This window comes from Castor canadensis, chromosome 7, assembly GCF_047511655.1.
Source record: "Castor canadensis chromosome 7, mCasCan1.hap1v2, whole genome shotgun sequence".
Taxonomy (NCBI): domain Eukaryota; kingdom Metazoa; phylum Chordata; class Mammalia; order Rodentia; family Castoridae; genus Castor; species Castor canadensis.
Window position 1 is genome coordinate 73,258,927 of NC_133392.1, and position 15,606 is coordinate 73,274,532.

Below are 15,606 nucleotides of genomic sequence, written 5' to 3' on the forward strand. Positions count from 1 at the left end.
CACCTCACCCTCCTTCTTTGTTACGTGTCTTTATTGTTCTTATTGCTTATTACTCAGTTTCTCTTTTTTCCCTGGGTTGTGGTCGGTCTGTCCAGGAGGCTATGCTGATCTGGCTCAGGGACATCTGTGGAAGTACCATGTACCACTTAGCTCACTTTGTGGTCCGCGTCTTCCCAAGCCATCTGGGGGCGGCGGCCTGGGGGCCCTCCTGGTTTCTCCATTCAACGTGAAGTGGAGATTCTCTGTGCAGGCTGGAGGTGTGGAGGGGTCAAAGTTTTGCCTCTTCTCGGTGGCCTTGCCTGCAAGGTGTGTCTCCAGCATCTCTCCAAGATTTCACTTTAGGAGGCATGCTTTCTGCTTCCTCCCTGTAGCCACCATCTTGGAAATCCTCTGTCAAAACCCTTTCAAAATTAAAATCTAATGACTGGCTCAGAGAGTTGTGGCAAGGCACCATCTTGAGATTGGGCATCCTGATTGAGTCTTACTGAGAGTTCTTAATAAAAAATTAATATCTGATCTTGTTAAATGCCTTTTGTTGGGGGGTTACATGTGAATATTCTGGCATATTCCTATATTAATTGTTTGACTATGTTTGATGATTGCACAATATTCTGGTTATCTTTTGCTATGTAATGAAATTCTTCAAAGCAGTGACTTAAAAAATAGCCACCATTTATTTTGCTCTTGAATTTGCAAATTGACCAGGCTCAAGTAGTCAGTTTTGGAGAGGGCAGAATAGAGGTGTGGAGTGGGGGTAGGTAATAGGGAATGGGTGGGGAGTATTTTCTGCAAAATTCTAAGGCAGTCAGAGTCCGACCAACCTGTCCAGGTGGAGCTGGTGACTCCAAGCTGTCCTGACAGTACTAAAAAATTTGTGAGTAGCCTTGGTAAACAGAGAAATAGTTTAATCCTCAGAGTTGCAGTAAGAACCCATGGGAAACAGCTCCACCTCCCATGGGAGCAAAAGGAGCCTCAAGGCCTGAAAAACAGAATACTTGTCCAGTGAATGAGCAGCTGGGGCTGATGCAGAGGAATCTAAGAGAGTAGCAGATTTTGACCACACAAAGCACTAAGTCACCTGTAACATCCTTGCTGTTTGATCAGGCAGACTCAGTCTTAAAAAGGATCACATTTGAAAATTCACTTTGAAGTCAGCACTGCATGCACTCCAGAAAGTCATTGTCAGGCAGCAAGACATTGTTTTTAAGAATATTTGGGCTGCAAAGAATAAGTACATAAATGAATAAATGAATAAACAAAAATTGCAGACATGGGACACTTGCCAGAGAAAACTTGTGAGAGCTGTGTCCCTACCTTCTCTCCAACATTCAAGGACAAACTCTCCAACATTCAAGTGCTCAGCTGAAGTGGCAAATCCTATGGGTTCAACTCCCAAGTTGCTGAGCTTTAAACCTTCAAGGTCTAGAGCAGTATCACTCATCTATCTATCTCTATCTATCTATCTATCATCTATCTATCTATCTTCTATCAATCAATCATCTATCTATGTATCTATCTATCTTTGTGTCTATCTATGTGTTTATGTATCATGTATGTATGTATGTATGTATCTATCCATCTATCTATCTGCCTGTCTGTCTGTCTATATCATCTATTAGATATCTTCTAACACTAGCAGGTGGAATGTAAATCCTTACTATTATCTTTATCCCCAGTTCCATGAATAGCCACCCAATCACTCCAAGTCTCTTCTCTAAATGTTTCTCATTCTGCCCACAGCATCTCATCAACCTCATTGCTCTGCAGATGCCAGCACACCCACTGTCTCCCTGATGCAAACCTCAGCTTCCTCAGTTCATTCTGTGTAACTTTCCACACCAACCATTGTAAAGCAGTTCTTTTTTAGTAATTTCCTCCTTATTTTGATTTTCAAATCTAAACTCCTCTGCCCAACATTCAAGACTTTACCTCATCTTTTACTATAAAATACACACACATTATAGATACATGCACATATGCACACATACATGTAGACTTACTTACAGATATTTTCTTTACATTTTACATAAATTATAACTTACCATACATCTTAGGGAATATTTCCCCCTTAATTTTCCATGTTTTTCTATGTTGAACTAGTTCATTCTTTTTAACAGTGCCTTTTTCATGTACAGATTCCTGGTATTCCTGGTTTTGTTCAAGACATCTGTGTTTAAGATAGGATGGACCAGCTCCGTGCTCCAAGAGGGTGAATTTCTGTTTGTCTATACTAGTAATTTTGCTCTCATTCTCCTAATGGAATCTTGCATACCTGTTCCTGGGTGAGTGAGCCCAATAGAGGAAGGCATAGAGGGTTATGGGGCAAAAGATGACATTCACTTATGGTAAGTTACTACCAGCAGTAACTGACATAGGAAGGAAGAATAATTCCAACAAGTGACAGTTATGTATGACTTCTGGGAAAGATTCCTTTGTTCTTAAAAAGCAGTGCCAGGAAGATATGGCTTCCATTGTCTGTCCTGCGACTTTGCTGTACCTGGGTATGATGCTTACAGGAGCTGAAGCTGCCTATGGTGATGAGGAGGTTTCATGGGGACCAAGCCAAGGTATGAGGGAGGCAAAATCTGTGTTCCTGAAGAACAGAGTCTGGGCTACCCACTGTGTTGACCGTTGTTTGTGAGAATATGCTTCCTTAGCTCTGAGGTGGCAGTGGGTTGCCACGGGTGGCTGAGCATCTCCAGCTGGATACAGCTCCTTTACTATAGTTTTGTTTTATCTGTACAAAGGTCTCTCTCCAGCCTGGGCTCTTTAATGGTCATGGCTTGGTGTCACTGACACTGAGTGTGGGGGTTCTTTGAGATCCCTTGCTACATACTTTTGCCCATTTCTGTACTATCATGGGATTTCAGTGCTAGGTTGAGAGGAGTGACATCATGGACAAGCTAATAGGATTTTAGCTCAAATTTCTTTTCATCTCTCCCTCCTTCTAAACAGACCCATACTTGCCCTTTATTCCATAAATCAGGCCCTATGCCTCTGAGAAGCCTTCCTTCCCATCTCCAGATACAATTTAACCTCTCTTTGTCTATATCATTTTTTTAAATTTAACAATACTTTGCTTTTTGGATGTATAATGTTATTTATTGGGCCAAACACATAATAATCTCTTTTTACATATGCATCTCATTTAATCTCTATGACAACCAATTCAGATGGTGTTATTATTGACATTCTATAATTGGAGAAATTGAAGCCTAGAAAGGTTAAGTGAATTTCCCCAAAGCACAAAATTAGTACCTGGTAGAGGTGGTATTTGAGACTAAGTCTCTTATATGCCAAGGCTTTACTCTTAAGCTGCTATTTATGATATCAAGCAGGTACACATGTGTGTCTCTCATGAGCTTCTGGAAGGTGAGGACTGCATCTTATCTGTTCTATTCACAGCTCTTGGAACACAGGAGACATGTAGAGTGAAAATGTGAAACTCAGAAAGGTTATTAGGAAGTGCTTTGGGATTAAAAGAATCTTTTAAGTGTATTTTCTCAGATTCTTCATTTTGTATATTTGACATCCAGTCATCATAGAGACAATTATACTAACTATGTTTTCTTATTTTCTATATTCTTGGTGCTGTGGCCTTACAGACTCAGGGACAGACTGCTTCTCCAGAGACAGTTAATTCCTAAGGTAATAGCAACTGATCTATGAGCACTCCTGTATGCAAAACAATCAATCCCTAATTTATAGCCTCTCTTATTCTTTTCTAATATACATACAAGCCAATATCTACCCTTCCCTAAATTACTCCACAGCTGGGTACCAGGCAATAAGAATACCTCTATAGCCCAAAGCCCACTGGAATTATTCCAGCAAGCTACTTCTGAATTATTTATTCTGCCCTGACTTGCCTTCTCCATGGAAACTCAATAAAAGCTCAGGCTTTTATTGCCCCTTGACCAAAGCCTAGAGCTTCCCCTAGGGCTCCCTCTCTGGGACCTGTGGGAATGATAAATTTCTTCCCTCCAGGACTTGTTCTCATTTCTTCCTGTCTACCTGTGGTTTCACTAACCTTACCATACCATATCCACCATGGATATTCTTACAACAAAAGGACAGGAAGGGAAGATAGGGAGAGAAGGGAAAGTAGGGAAGGGAAGGAAAGGTAAGAGAAGGGAAGATGGATGGACAGAAAGTGAAGTTGATCTGAGACACAGTCTCAATGAAATCCTCAAGTGACCACACAGAGAGTTCTGAAGATGGAACCAGTCTTCAGAGTAGTGCCCAGCCAGGAAGGGAGAATTAATTCTTTGTGCTACTATGTGCATCTGCCATTAGATATGGGCTTCCCTGGGAAAGGTTCATGACCTTGGCAAGGGGCCTTTCTTCTCCTGGGTAGCCTCTTTAAGAGATTGTCAAGTATGGGCATTTGAGCAGCATTCCCGACAACTCGGAGGGAAAGTCCTTCATTCCTGAGGGGTCTTGTGGTGCCTCAAGCCTCTACCCTTCTGCTATGCCACTGGTCCTCTGTACACCACCTTCCCCTGAACTTGATGTTACTTCTGATATATCAGAACTGCTTCTCATCTCTCTCAGGCAGAGATCTGGACTAGGCACAATAGGTCAGTTGTTCCTTATGCAGTACCCTGGAGGATGGAACCTCAAACAATGTATGCCCCTAAGATTTTGCATGCTTGGGTTTGTCTTTTTGACTTGGGTGTTTGTCTGCTACTGCTCTCTCCTCTTTCTGCTTTAGGGACCGCTGTGAGGCTGAACTTGAATGTTCAAGTCCTTAGAGTCTGATGGATTAGAGGAGTATCTTCCTCTCTGATTACAGCAAGTCTGCTCATGGATGCCCTCCTTTACCTTCTCCAGCCTGAAGGGCTCTCCCTCATCCTTCAGTATGGTCATGGTGACCATTGCAGATGGAGAATTGAGTAGTCAAAGCCTGGCCTCTCACTGTGAGAAGAATGTCAAGGCTGTCTGAATTCCCCAGTCAGCCTCTGTGGTGGGCCTTGGGAGGTATCATACACCAGAGAAGCAGGCTCTGGCTGTCTGACAAAAACACCTGAACTGGGAGGTGTGAGTGGAGCACAGATATTCAGAAGTTCATACTTCCCTGAATACAGTTTCTGCCATTTGTTCATAAGTTTGTGTCACTGTAAAGAAAACAAATTGAGCTTCAAATTGCTCTCATCCAGAGAAACTGTCAACCCAAGCCCCAGAAAGGAGGCCAGGAGTCACATGTTGGGGTAGGGAAAGCCAAATCCCTTTCTTATTAAACTGTGGGGTCAGCAGGGTCTGGATGGGACCCAAGTGCTAGCTTACAGTAGCAAGAAGAACACAGAAATCCAAGTCGCTCTCTCCAAGGGCATCCAGGAGTCAAGAGGCAGTCAGTTTTGACACTGTCCAAAGGCACAGAGCTGAGACACTGGAACCCAATGGGAGCCACATCAGGATGGAAGTAGGTGAACAGCAAGGAAGCTGGAATGGGACAGCATGTCCAACTCTAGTGCTTGTCCTCATCTCTTCCTGGTGATCCATCCATAGTACTGGTGGCAAAGGGGTCAGTGGTCTGCAGTAGACTGTCAGGAGGAAGGACAACATTGTCCTCTGCATTTGGAAGTAACATTCATAGTTACTACCTTACCATTCAAACAACATTAATGAACTTTCCCCTCCATGTCAGTAACTGTGCTGGTGATGCAGTCAACACTAAGACTCAGATGTCTTCAGCTCACCAACAACCCAAAAATGGGAGGGTGAACACACACACTTGTTTGTTTGAGAGAAACTGTAGAATGTTTTCATTATAGAGGTTTCAAACATCCACAGAAGTAAATAATAGAATGACCTCCATGAATTCATTGCCCATTTTTAATAGCTATCATTGTAATGCCTACACTTGTTTCCTACCCATTCTCATGCATGTCCCCTCAAGCATATGCTGTCTTCATCACATTAGTTAGTAAATCTCTAAATGATAAAAACATTAAAAAATAGCCATACTACCAATAATTAGTAATTTCTTAGTTTCATTAAGTATCCAGTGAGTGTTCTAAATCTTCTTGATTTTCCTGTAACTGTGTGTGTTTTTGAACAGTTAGGTTTTTGAATCAGGATCCAAAGTAAATAGAGTAATTTGCTACAGACTGGGTGTGTAACAGAAGTGTGGACATGAGAGTGAATGTTCATCACATTGCTATGAGGGGCTTTCTGGCTTTACCTCCAGTGGGATTCACAGAGGTTCTGAGTACTGGCTCAGGAATCCCAGCTGTGTGAATCTGAGAGTTAACATTTCCAAGATTCAGCTCCCCATCTGCTTAAGTCACAAGGTTGCTGTAAATATTAAGTGAGATAATGTACATAGCACTGAGACCAACCTTCAGTAAACACTTAATAATCTTTACATAATAATAATAATACCAATAATGATAACAGAGAAGATGGCATTTAATTTAGGTCTTTAAGTATGTAGCCTTTTACAAGATAAAAGAGGTAATGGACATTTTCAGGCAGAACAATATAGCTTTATTTCAGTATCATATGATCCAGCAATTCCACTTCTAAGTATATATATCCAAAGAAAATGAAATCAGTATGTAGAAAACCTGGTATATTGGACAAATGGTGAGAAGGCCCATGAGTGAGGTTATCAGGAGATGAGATAGGATTGGTGAGCTGTAGCCAGACCATACATCAAGAGTCTTGTGACTAGAACTAAAGAGTGAGGACTTAATCTTGTATGCTTGGTGCTATGCAGAGGTTTGTATATATGGAGGGGGAGTTGATGGCATTGAAGTTCAGTGGCAATGGTGGGACAGCCCTGGAGAAGGGAGCCTGGGCATAAAGTCATTGCAGGAGTTCTGTAAGGCTCTGAAAACTCTCTGAACCAGTCAGCAGTCTGAAGACAGAAAAGGGGCATTCCAAAGATTAAATGTTAAACTGGGTGTGTGGTTCATGCCCATAATGCCAGGTACTTGGGAGGTAGAGATTCAGTGAATGACTGTTCAAGGCCAACCTGTGGGGAAAAAAGGGAATGAGACCCCCACCTCAACAGTCTGGACATAGTTGTTCATATCTGTAATCCCAGCTATATAGAAGGGGTAGGTAGGAGGATTGTGGTCCAAGGCCTGCTGGAGAAAAAAAAATGCAAGACCTCATCTAAGAAATAAATAAAGCAAAAAAGGCTATTGGAATGGCTCAAATGGTAGAGCACCTGCCTAGCAAGCATGAGGCTCTGACTTCAAACCCCACTATGACCAAAAATAAATGAATTAAAATAAATGTTCACAGATAAGAAGAGAGGGAGAATCTAAGAACCACTCCAGAATTTCTGGCTTGGCTACCTGGTAGCCAAGTACTAATTGAGGTTTCACACACAGGCGTCTGAGCAGGTTCCAATAATGAGGACAATGAATTCTGCTTGTGATGTGTGCAATCAGAGCTGCTGCAGGACACCTGGGACGACTCTGCTTTTACTTACATAGCCTCAAATGCCTGAGGAATCACTTAGAGGGAGAATTGAGAAGGACTAAAGCTTGCACCTGTTATGTCTCCCCTGCTGCTCCAGACCCTGCTAGAAAATCTGACACCTCTTACACTGAGAAAATTCCAAGAGGGACTGATGGCCTTTTCAAAGGCCAAATCATAAATGCAATGTTGATGGCAAGTGAATAAAATCCAGACTCATTTATTTAAAAAGTTCTGCTCACCAGGGAGTGAAGTTTTGACAGAGACAAAGGAGCCTGCATTCCACCAAGCTACAACACTTAAACATCCACATTCCTTGAGCATCTGGTGACACTGATGAAGCATTCTGTCATTCTACCTCACCTTCCTATGTTGTCCCATTTTCCAGCCTCACTCAGACCAAAATGGTCTGAAATGACTCAAAATATTTTGCTTGGGGCAAGGACTGATTTGTAAAGTAAATGTTCAAATGTAAAATGATTATTTTAGGAAGGGAGGGCACTCCCTGTCATTCATTGAAGCTTGGTTGACCATTTAAGCAGGGGTATTTGTAAGTAGAATGACACCATGAATTGGTGGTGGGAATGAAGATGGATTTAATAACTCTGACAGATGCTGCTTTATCAATGCAATAGCCATTTCTCCTTCCTTGAGATAAGGCCCTTATTTTATTCAGTTGTTAGCCCACTTAGCAGGGGCCAGCAACTCTGTTTAGTCAGCGATTAACTTAAGGGTGGAAAAATGATACCTGTTGAAACTATTCCAGGAATGGGGGATAGGAGGGACTAAAAAGAAAATGATAGAGGGGGTGAATTAAAGTATGATATATTTATACATTATAATAACTTTTGTAAATGCCACAATATATCCCCCACCCAGCACAACAATAAAATAAAATAAAATAAATGACTTCCAATTCCTTGACATAACCTCCATCAGTGGTAGGACTCATGTGCTCTCTCCTTGAATCTGGAATGCTGTGACCACTTTAACTAGTGGAAGGTGAAAGCAGTGACACCAAGGGGCTTCTGGTTAGGACATAAGGACCATCAGCATTCACCTGATTCTACTGTAACATTTTTTCTCAGAACAATCCCTCTTGGTATCCTCCCATCATTCATTGAGAAAGCCTAAGTTGTGTGACAAGATTCACATAGATAGATGTGCATGCAGGTCAACACTCCCAGTGAGTTCAAGCTTTGAGTCTTCCTAGTCCAAGTGGTCCCATCCCATAGGTTGTTTATTCACTCTGTTAATTGTTTTCTTTCTTGTGTAGAAGCTTTTTCAGTTTGAGTAATCCCATTTGGTTTTGCTTTTTTTTTGTTCCTGTGCTTCTGGGTTCATATCCAAGTAATCCTTGCTCAGACAAATATCATGAAGATTTCCTACAGTGTTTTCTTCTAGTGGTCTTACAGGTTCAGTCTTACATTTCGGTCTTTAATCCATTATGAATTGATTTTGGTGTTTGGGTGAGATGGAGTAGAATTTCATTCTTCTGGAAGTGGATATTCATTCTCCTCAACACCATTTATTGAAAAGATTATCTTTTCCTTATCATCTCTTGTCACCTTTGTTGAAATTCAATGAAGCACAGGTACAAGGATTTTTTTTCTGGGCTCCTTATTTTGTTCCATTGCTCTGTATTTATTTTTATGCTTATACTAGGCTATTTTGATTACTATAGCTTTGTACTAAATTTTTGAAGTCAGGTATTGTGATGTCTCCAGCATTGTTCTTTTTGTTCAAGATTGCTTTGGCTACTTAGGGTCTTTTGTAGTTCCATATGAATTTTAGGATTGTATCTATATTTATGTGGACAATGTTATTGGAATTTTGATAGGTATGGCATTGAATCTGTAGATCATTTGGGGTATACAGACATCTAAAAATGTTAATTCTTCTCATAAACATACATGGGATATCACTTCATTTATTCCTGTATTCTTTTTCATCATTATATATATATATATATCATTTTATATGTATATTATATATTGTGGTACTGGGGCTTGAATGCAGGGACTTCACATTGAGCCCTTTTTGTGATGGGTATTTTCGAGATGGGGGTCTCACAAACTATTTGTCCAGACTGGCTTTGAACTGTGATCCTCCTGATCTCTGCCTCCTGAGAAGCCAGATTACAGGCATGAGCCACTGGCTCCCAGGCTATCATTTTATAATTCTCAGTGCACAAGTCTTTCACCTACTTGATTAAGTTTATGTTTAAGCATTTTATTTTCTTTTTTGTAGCTATTATAAGTGTGATTGTTGTCTTGACATCTTTTTCAGGTAGTTTATTGCTAGTGTATAGAAAACCTACTAATGTTGATACGTTGACTTCACATTCTGCAACTTTCTGAATTCTATACTTTAAACATGTCAATTAAATAACAATTAAGGAAAAGCAGAAGAGCTGCATGGTAGAAGAGCAGGCTTAATGAGAATTCTGGCCTCATCTGTGAGGCATGAACCCTGTTTTGACTATAGTGCATAGCTATGTGACATTCAAATCTTGTAATAATATATTCCTGGAAACCTTGGATTTTTTCCTTTATTATTTCCTTTCTTCCCCTTATCCATTTTTTCTCTTTTAAAATATTTTTCTTCTTTAAAATTTATTTTCAGTACTCACAAGGTAATATAAAATGATCAATGAATGACTATGTGGGTATCACCCAGCTTAAGTAATCAAACATTAATTTGATCAAAGAAACGTATAGCTTTTTCTTTCTCTGTTAGAGTTTTTTGTCTTCTAGACTATTTAGATTTAGTTTTATCTAGATTGTATTTTGGATGTGGTTTGTCCCCACAAAGTTTCATGTGCTGGAAGCCTGGTCCTGAATGTAACTGAAAGGTGCTGGGATCTTTAAGAGGCGGAGCCTAGTGGGAGGTGATTGAGTCCTGACTACCCTGGTGAAGGAATTAATGCTGCATTAATGATTTATTAGCTCCTTTGAGAGCGGGTTCTTATAAAGGAGTGAGTGAACCTGGCTCCTCCCCAGGCCCTTGTTTCTTCTCTCATATAGAATCTTATTTTTTTTCCAAAGGATCATACTTTATTGGATTGTTTAATATCTACCATGTCATAAGCCAATTTGTGGCCCGACTGCCCTTGATGTATGCAGCACACACAATTTGCACCTCAATTCTGGAGTGATAACACCTAAACAACTCTACACCTTGTTCTATGAGACAAATCCATTGACTGCTGGCTTGGATGGCAGGACAATGTTACATTATAGACCTATAAAACACAGCTTATGGGTCAGAACCAATCTCTGGATCACAGGGATTGGGTGACACTAGCCACCCAATAGTAATAACTATGGCTTTGGTTATTTTCAGCCTTCTTATTCATAATTCCCCATGATCAATCAAACTTTTAATTTGACATTTAGGAAACTTCACTCTCAGGACACATCCTACCTATCAAACCTTATGTTTTATCTCACACAGAATCTTGCACATGATCCTGCTATGAGGCTTTTACCAGAAGCTTACCTTCATTCCATGCTCTTGGGCCTCCAAAATCATGAGCCAGAACAAACTGCTTTTCTTTATAAATCACCAAGTTTAGGTATTTTGCTATAGCAACACAAATGTACTAATACCCTTTTCAAATTTTAGTCTACTTGATGTGTTTCTGAGAAATATTCTCTTACCAAAGCATCATTTCAGAATTTGAATTCAGGGCTCTAGAAAAGCAAATCTGATCGATTGGATTTTTTTTTATACCCAGTCATTTAGTTCCTGTAGTCTGATTTCTCTTTCTAGGGTTACTGTGAATGAAAGGCAGAAAAACAATTTAACCAACACTGCTCAGGACTCCATGACTTAATTAGAACTTTGAATCACTCAAAAAACACCTCAGGTTCCTTTTCCATATCCATGAAAATTATAGGACTGTAAAGTGCTAGGTGGTACCGCATGTTTGGAAATTCTACACCACCTTTCCCAGGAACTATCCAGAGCATCCCCTAGTTTTTTGAGTGGGTAGGTAAATAGCCAACATAAATCTAGTGGAACAGATTCATACACACATGGATAGCCATTGTGGTTAGTCATGCCTTGCATTAACTTCGTGTAATCCCTAAAAATGTTGCTTAAGAGATGTCAATGTTCTGCTGAAATTCTTCTCCAAAATCACTTAGGAAACTCAGAGTTAAGAGGTCTGTTATCCCCAGTGTTCATGTACAGAGAACAAAGTCACGGGCAGCAATGTGCTTGCCAGCTATGAGCCCTCAGGAGAATAGCCCTATGTATTTCTTGTTTGCTGACAGATGGTTCTGCCACTGCTGATGGGTTCACAGCTTTGTGCTTTGTGGATTATCGTTACACACTTCACTTTTGTGTGTCTTGCTTCTGTTCTTGTAGTTGTGTCTTGTATTTCTGTGGGCTGACACCTTGCTGGCTGTTTATAAGTTTCTGCTAGCACCAATCTTGGCTTCTTCTCCTGGAGTGAATATAAGATCCTCCCCACAAACACTCCCATTCCTAGGCTTAAATGTGACTACAACTCATTGTCAAGAGAAAGAAGCAATGCCTCTGGATGTTGCACTTGGAGTTTAGAACAATGCTACAGTAATGGAGGGGGATGAGTCTCCCCTTTTTGCCATCCTTGGGGCTCAGGAGTCCCAGTAGGACAAATCCACCTGTTCCTTGGGGAACCTGGGATCTGCCCCATAGACCACCCCATCTGAGAGTCCTTCCTCTCTTTTTGACCATGTAGTGAGACTCCCTGAGCCAGCACAGTGCTTCTTTCTGAAGCTTCAGATGAGTGGCTTTTCTTAAAACTATGTCTGTATTTTCCTGAGGCTCTACCGATTGTGTAGTGCTGAAGTCTAAAAGCTTTTTGAGTACCAGTTCTGAGCATTTAGCTTTTCTTTCTGTCCTTTGTAAACAGCAATGGAAGCGGAAGTGTACTTTAAGGACAAAGCAGCAAGAAATCCTTTGAGATTTGAGACCCTTTCAAGTGCCATCCACGTGAGTTAAGAGTCATCATGTGCCCCTGTGGCTCTAATAGCCCAGGGCTTCATGCTGCTCACACTCCTGTCTCATCAGGTGCTGCCCACGGCCCAAATATGTCCTTACCCTCCTCAGTGGGCACTCTCGTAGGGGCTTAGGAGACAACATGCAACCATCACCCTTCTGTCTCTGGACCCAACTTGAGCAGCCTGTGTTAGGTACTTTTCTGCATTATAAGGCCTGTGGGGGAAGAACTTATTTACTTGTTCACTACTGTAGCACATCTCATAGCACACAATTTTGACCAGTAATAATAAGTGCCTTTCATCTATAGCAAGTCTCTTATGGTCTGATTCGCAATTCCCATACATGGGAATTTTGTATTGTTAGGAAGATCTATTGTTATTATTGGTTGAGCTCCCACTTCAGATTTGGAAAACTGCAAATTTCTAAAACCACCAGAAATGACAGTTAAATCACTGTGGTTGAGAGTGGAGTCCATTTGAATTGGAAATGTGAGGTTTACTTTAGTGCCTAGTATCAAAACTGCTGCTACCACTATGTTGGCAGGAAACCAAGTGGAAGGTAGGCCTAGCTAGGACCGGTAGAACCTGAGTGAAGCCTGGGAATAGTATTTTTTAGTGGTGAACCCTGGGGCAAGCAGTGCACTTCTAGGGATAGTGGTGCCCTCACAATTCCTCTGGTTGTGGCTTTGGCCAAGACAGTTGTGTACCTCAGATATGGTGAGCCTTTAAAGATAGGCTTTTTTTTGTAGAAAGTGGCACTGAGAATTAGTGTGTGTGGGGGGGGGTGGGGGGAGACTGAATTTTTGAGAAGTTATCTAATAATTGGATTCAAAGGCTCAAGGCTGATGGTGGAGTGGAGGCAGTTGGGGAAGACATAGCTTTGTGCTATTGAAGACTCACTGCTGTAGGAGATAAGGGAAGGGAATGTCTGAAGCTGGGGAAAGTGAGCAGATCAGGAATGTGCTTTGAACCAAGGCCCTGCTATGGGTTTATTAATTTGCTTCTACAAAAGAGCACAGTCTAGCAAAATATAACTGAGAAGAAGACCAATGGAGGGATGGAAATGAAGGTGCTTGTATGTTGACTAAGCCTCATGATTAGGCTCAGGGGGAGATAATAGTAGAAGGCCAAATAGGAAGGAAGAAAGAAGCAGGAGGAGGTGATTTTGTACTGTCTAAAGCTGCCTAGTGTTCTCAGCTGACTAAGATTAAAGTTTCTCCTCCTGTAGAGATTATGTTCTTGTGGAGAATTCAGTATATAAAGCCCACTTCTATTCACTAGAAATGTCTGAGACCCATCTCTGTTCCAGTCAACAGTCTTAGGGTATCCAACTACACTCTCCGCATCTCTAGTCCCATGATGCACTCCCTATTTGTCCAATTAGAGTTCACTGCACCACAAAGCAGCTCATTTATTACAACTCAGGTAGCCAGTAGATCTTAGTGGTATCCCAACCCCTCAGCAGCATAGATCTATATGGGAAGGAAGAGGCTGATGTGATGATGTTGGTTGAATATATGGAAAGCTGAAATGAAGCGAGCTGCTGGGAAGGATGAGGCTGGCTCAGAGTTCTGGGGCTGGGAGTTGAGTTGTTTTTCTGCAGGCAGCTCCTTCTATGTTGGTGAATGACCATAGAGCAGCAGAACCATGTTGGGTAGTCAGAAAAGTTTGTCCACTACGTTGCAGTTCTTCTGCCTCTCCATTTCCATTAGTCTTGGGTTCCAGTCTCTCTGTGATGATAGGAGAGTCTTTACTGTAGGTAGAGAAGAAGCTGGGAAGAATATACCACCCTCAAATGTCCATTCTTCGGCAGCTCTGGAGAATGAGTCTGAACCATTGAGAGAAAACAGAGAAACCCAAACAGCATAGAAGAATTTGCTGACTTCTAGATGCTCATTCAATTTGGTTGACACATGCTTATTGAACATATGGCCCTGGTCTGTGGTCTCTGAACTGGGGAACAGCCTGGGGTTTGAACAAGTGAATGGGAACTCTGGGTTATGACATATCGATATGTAAAGGTTAAGTGCTAATAACAGAAACAGGGTGTAGATGCCACCTTACTGGGACAGACATTAGGACTGTGGATGGAAGTTTAAGAGACACCTGGTGGTGGAGTGAAGAAGGCAGGCAGATTCCATGGGGAGAGAGTAGAAGAGGCTTTCAGAGGCAGTATCAGAAATTTTACTGGAGAAGGCTCAGCTGCAGGGCTTGGCAAAGCATTCTTGAGACAGCAAGGCTGTTCTGTGTACAATGGATGCAAAAAGGAGAGGAGCTAGGACAGGAGAGCTGGGGTTGGAAGGATGACAGAGGCTTGTATGCATTCCATGTTTAGTAGTTGTGAGTTTCCTCCTGTCTGTTCTGTTGGGAGTGAGTGTCCACATCTGGAAATGAGGGAACTTAATGTTTACCTTGTATCTCAAACTCAAGCCCTCTTCCACTGTAACCTCTTCCTCTTACCACCCTCCATGACAATATCCATCAGACTCCAAGTTCATCCTTAAAGGCAGTGAGGTGGCTGTGGGTAGATGTGCTGGTTAGGAGTCCTGATGGTCTGGAATTCTGCCCCTGCTCTTTTAGCTACATGCAAGTAGCTTCACTGCCTCCCTTTTCTCAACTTTAAAATGGGAAAATGATCCCCTGCCCACCCCATATATATGGTTGGTGTGTGTGTGTTTGAGTGTGCTTGTTAAACCAAAGCCCCTACCCATTGTATGCATCCTTTGTGCTCCCCTAGTACAATTTGGCATAGAATCAACAACTATTTCACCTTGAACTCTGCGTTTGTGTCCTTTTAATTTTTTTTTTTTTTTTTGCTCTGTTGGCCAGGAACCTGGTAATAAAGAGAAACTCAACCCGGGAAATCATCTAGAAACTTTGAATCCATAGTGGGGAAATAATACAAATAACTAAGTGCCATATATGCAATATAAATTCATAAGGTATATTGCACATTTTAGAAATATATCACCACACTATATATTCTAAATGTCACATAATGGGCTTAGTTTTCTGATATCTCAAATATATCTTCCAGGTTGTCAAGTGTATTTTAAAAATGAGTATCTTTTTAATGGCCTGGAGTGGGTAACCTCAGCAGAATAGGAGAGAATTCATTATCTCTCCCGGTGCTAAGTGACTTGTACATCCAGAGGTAGTCAGGGAAAGTGAAAAAAGAGATGGT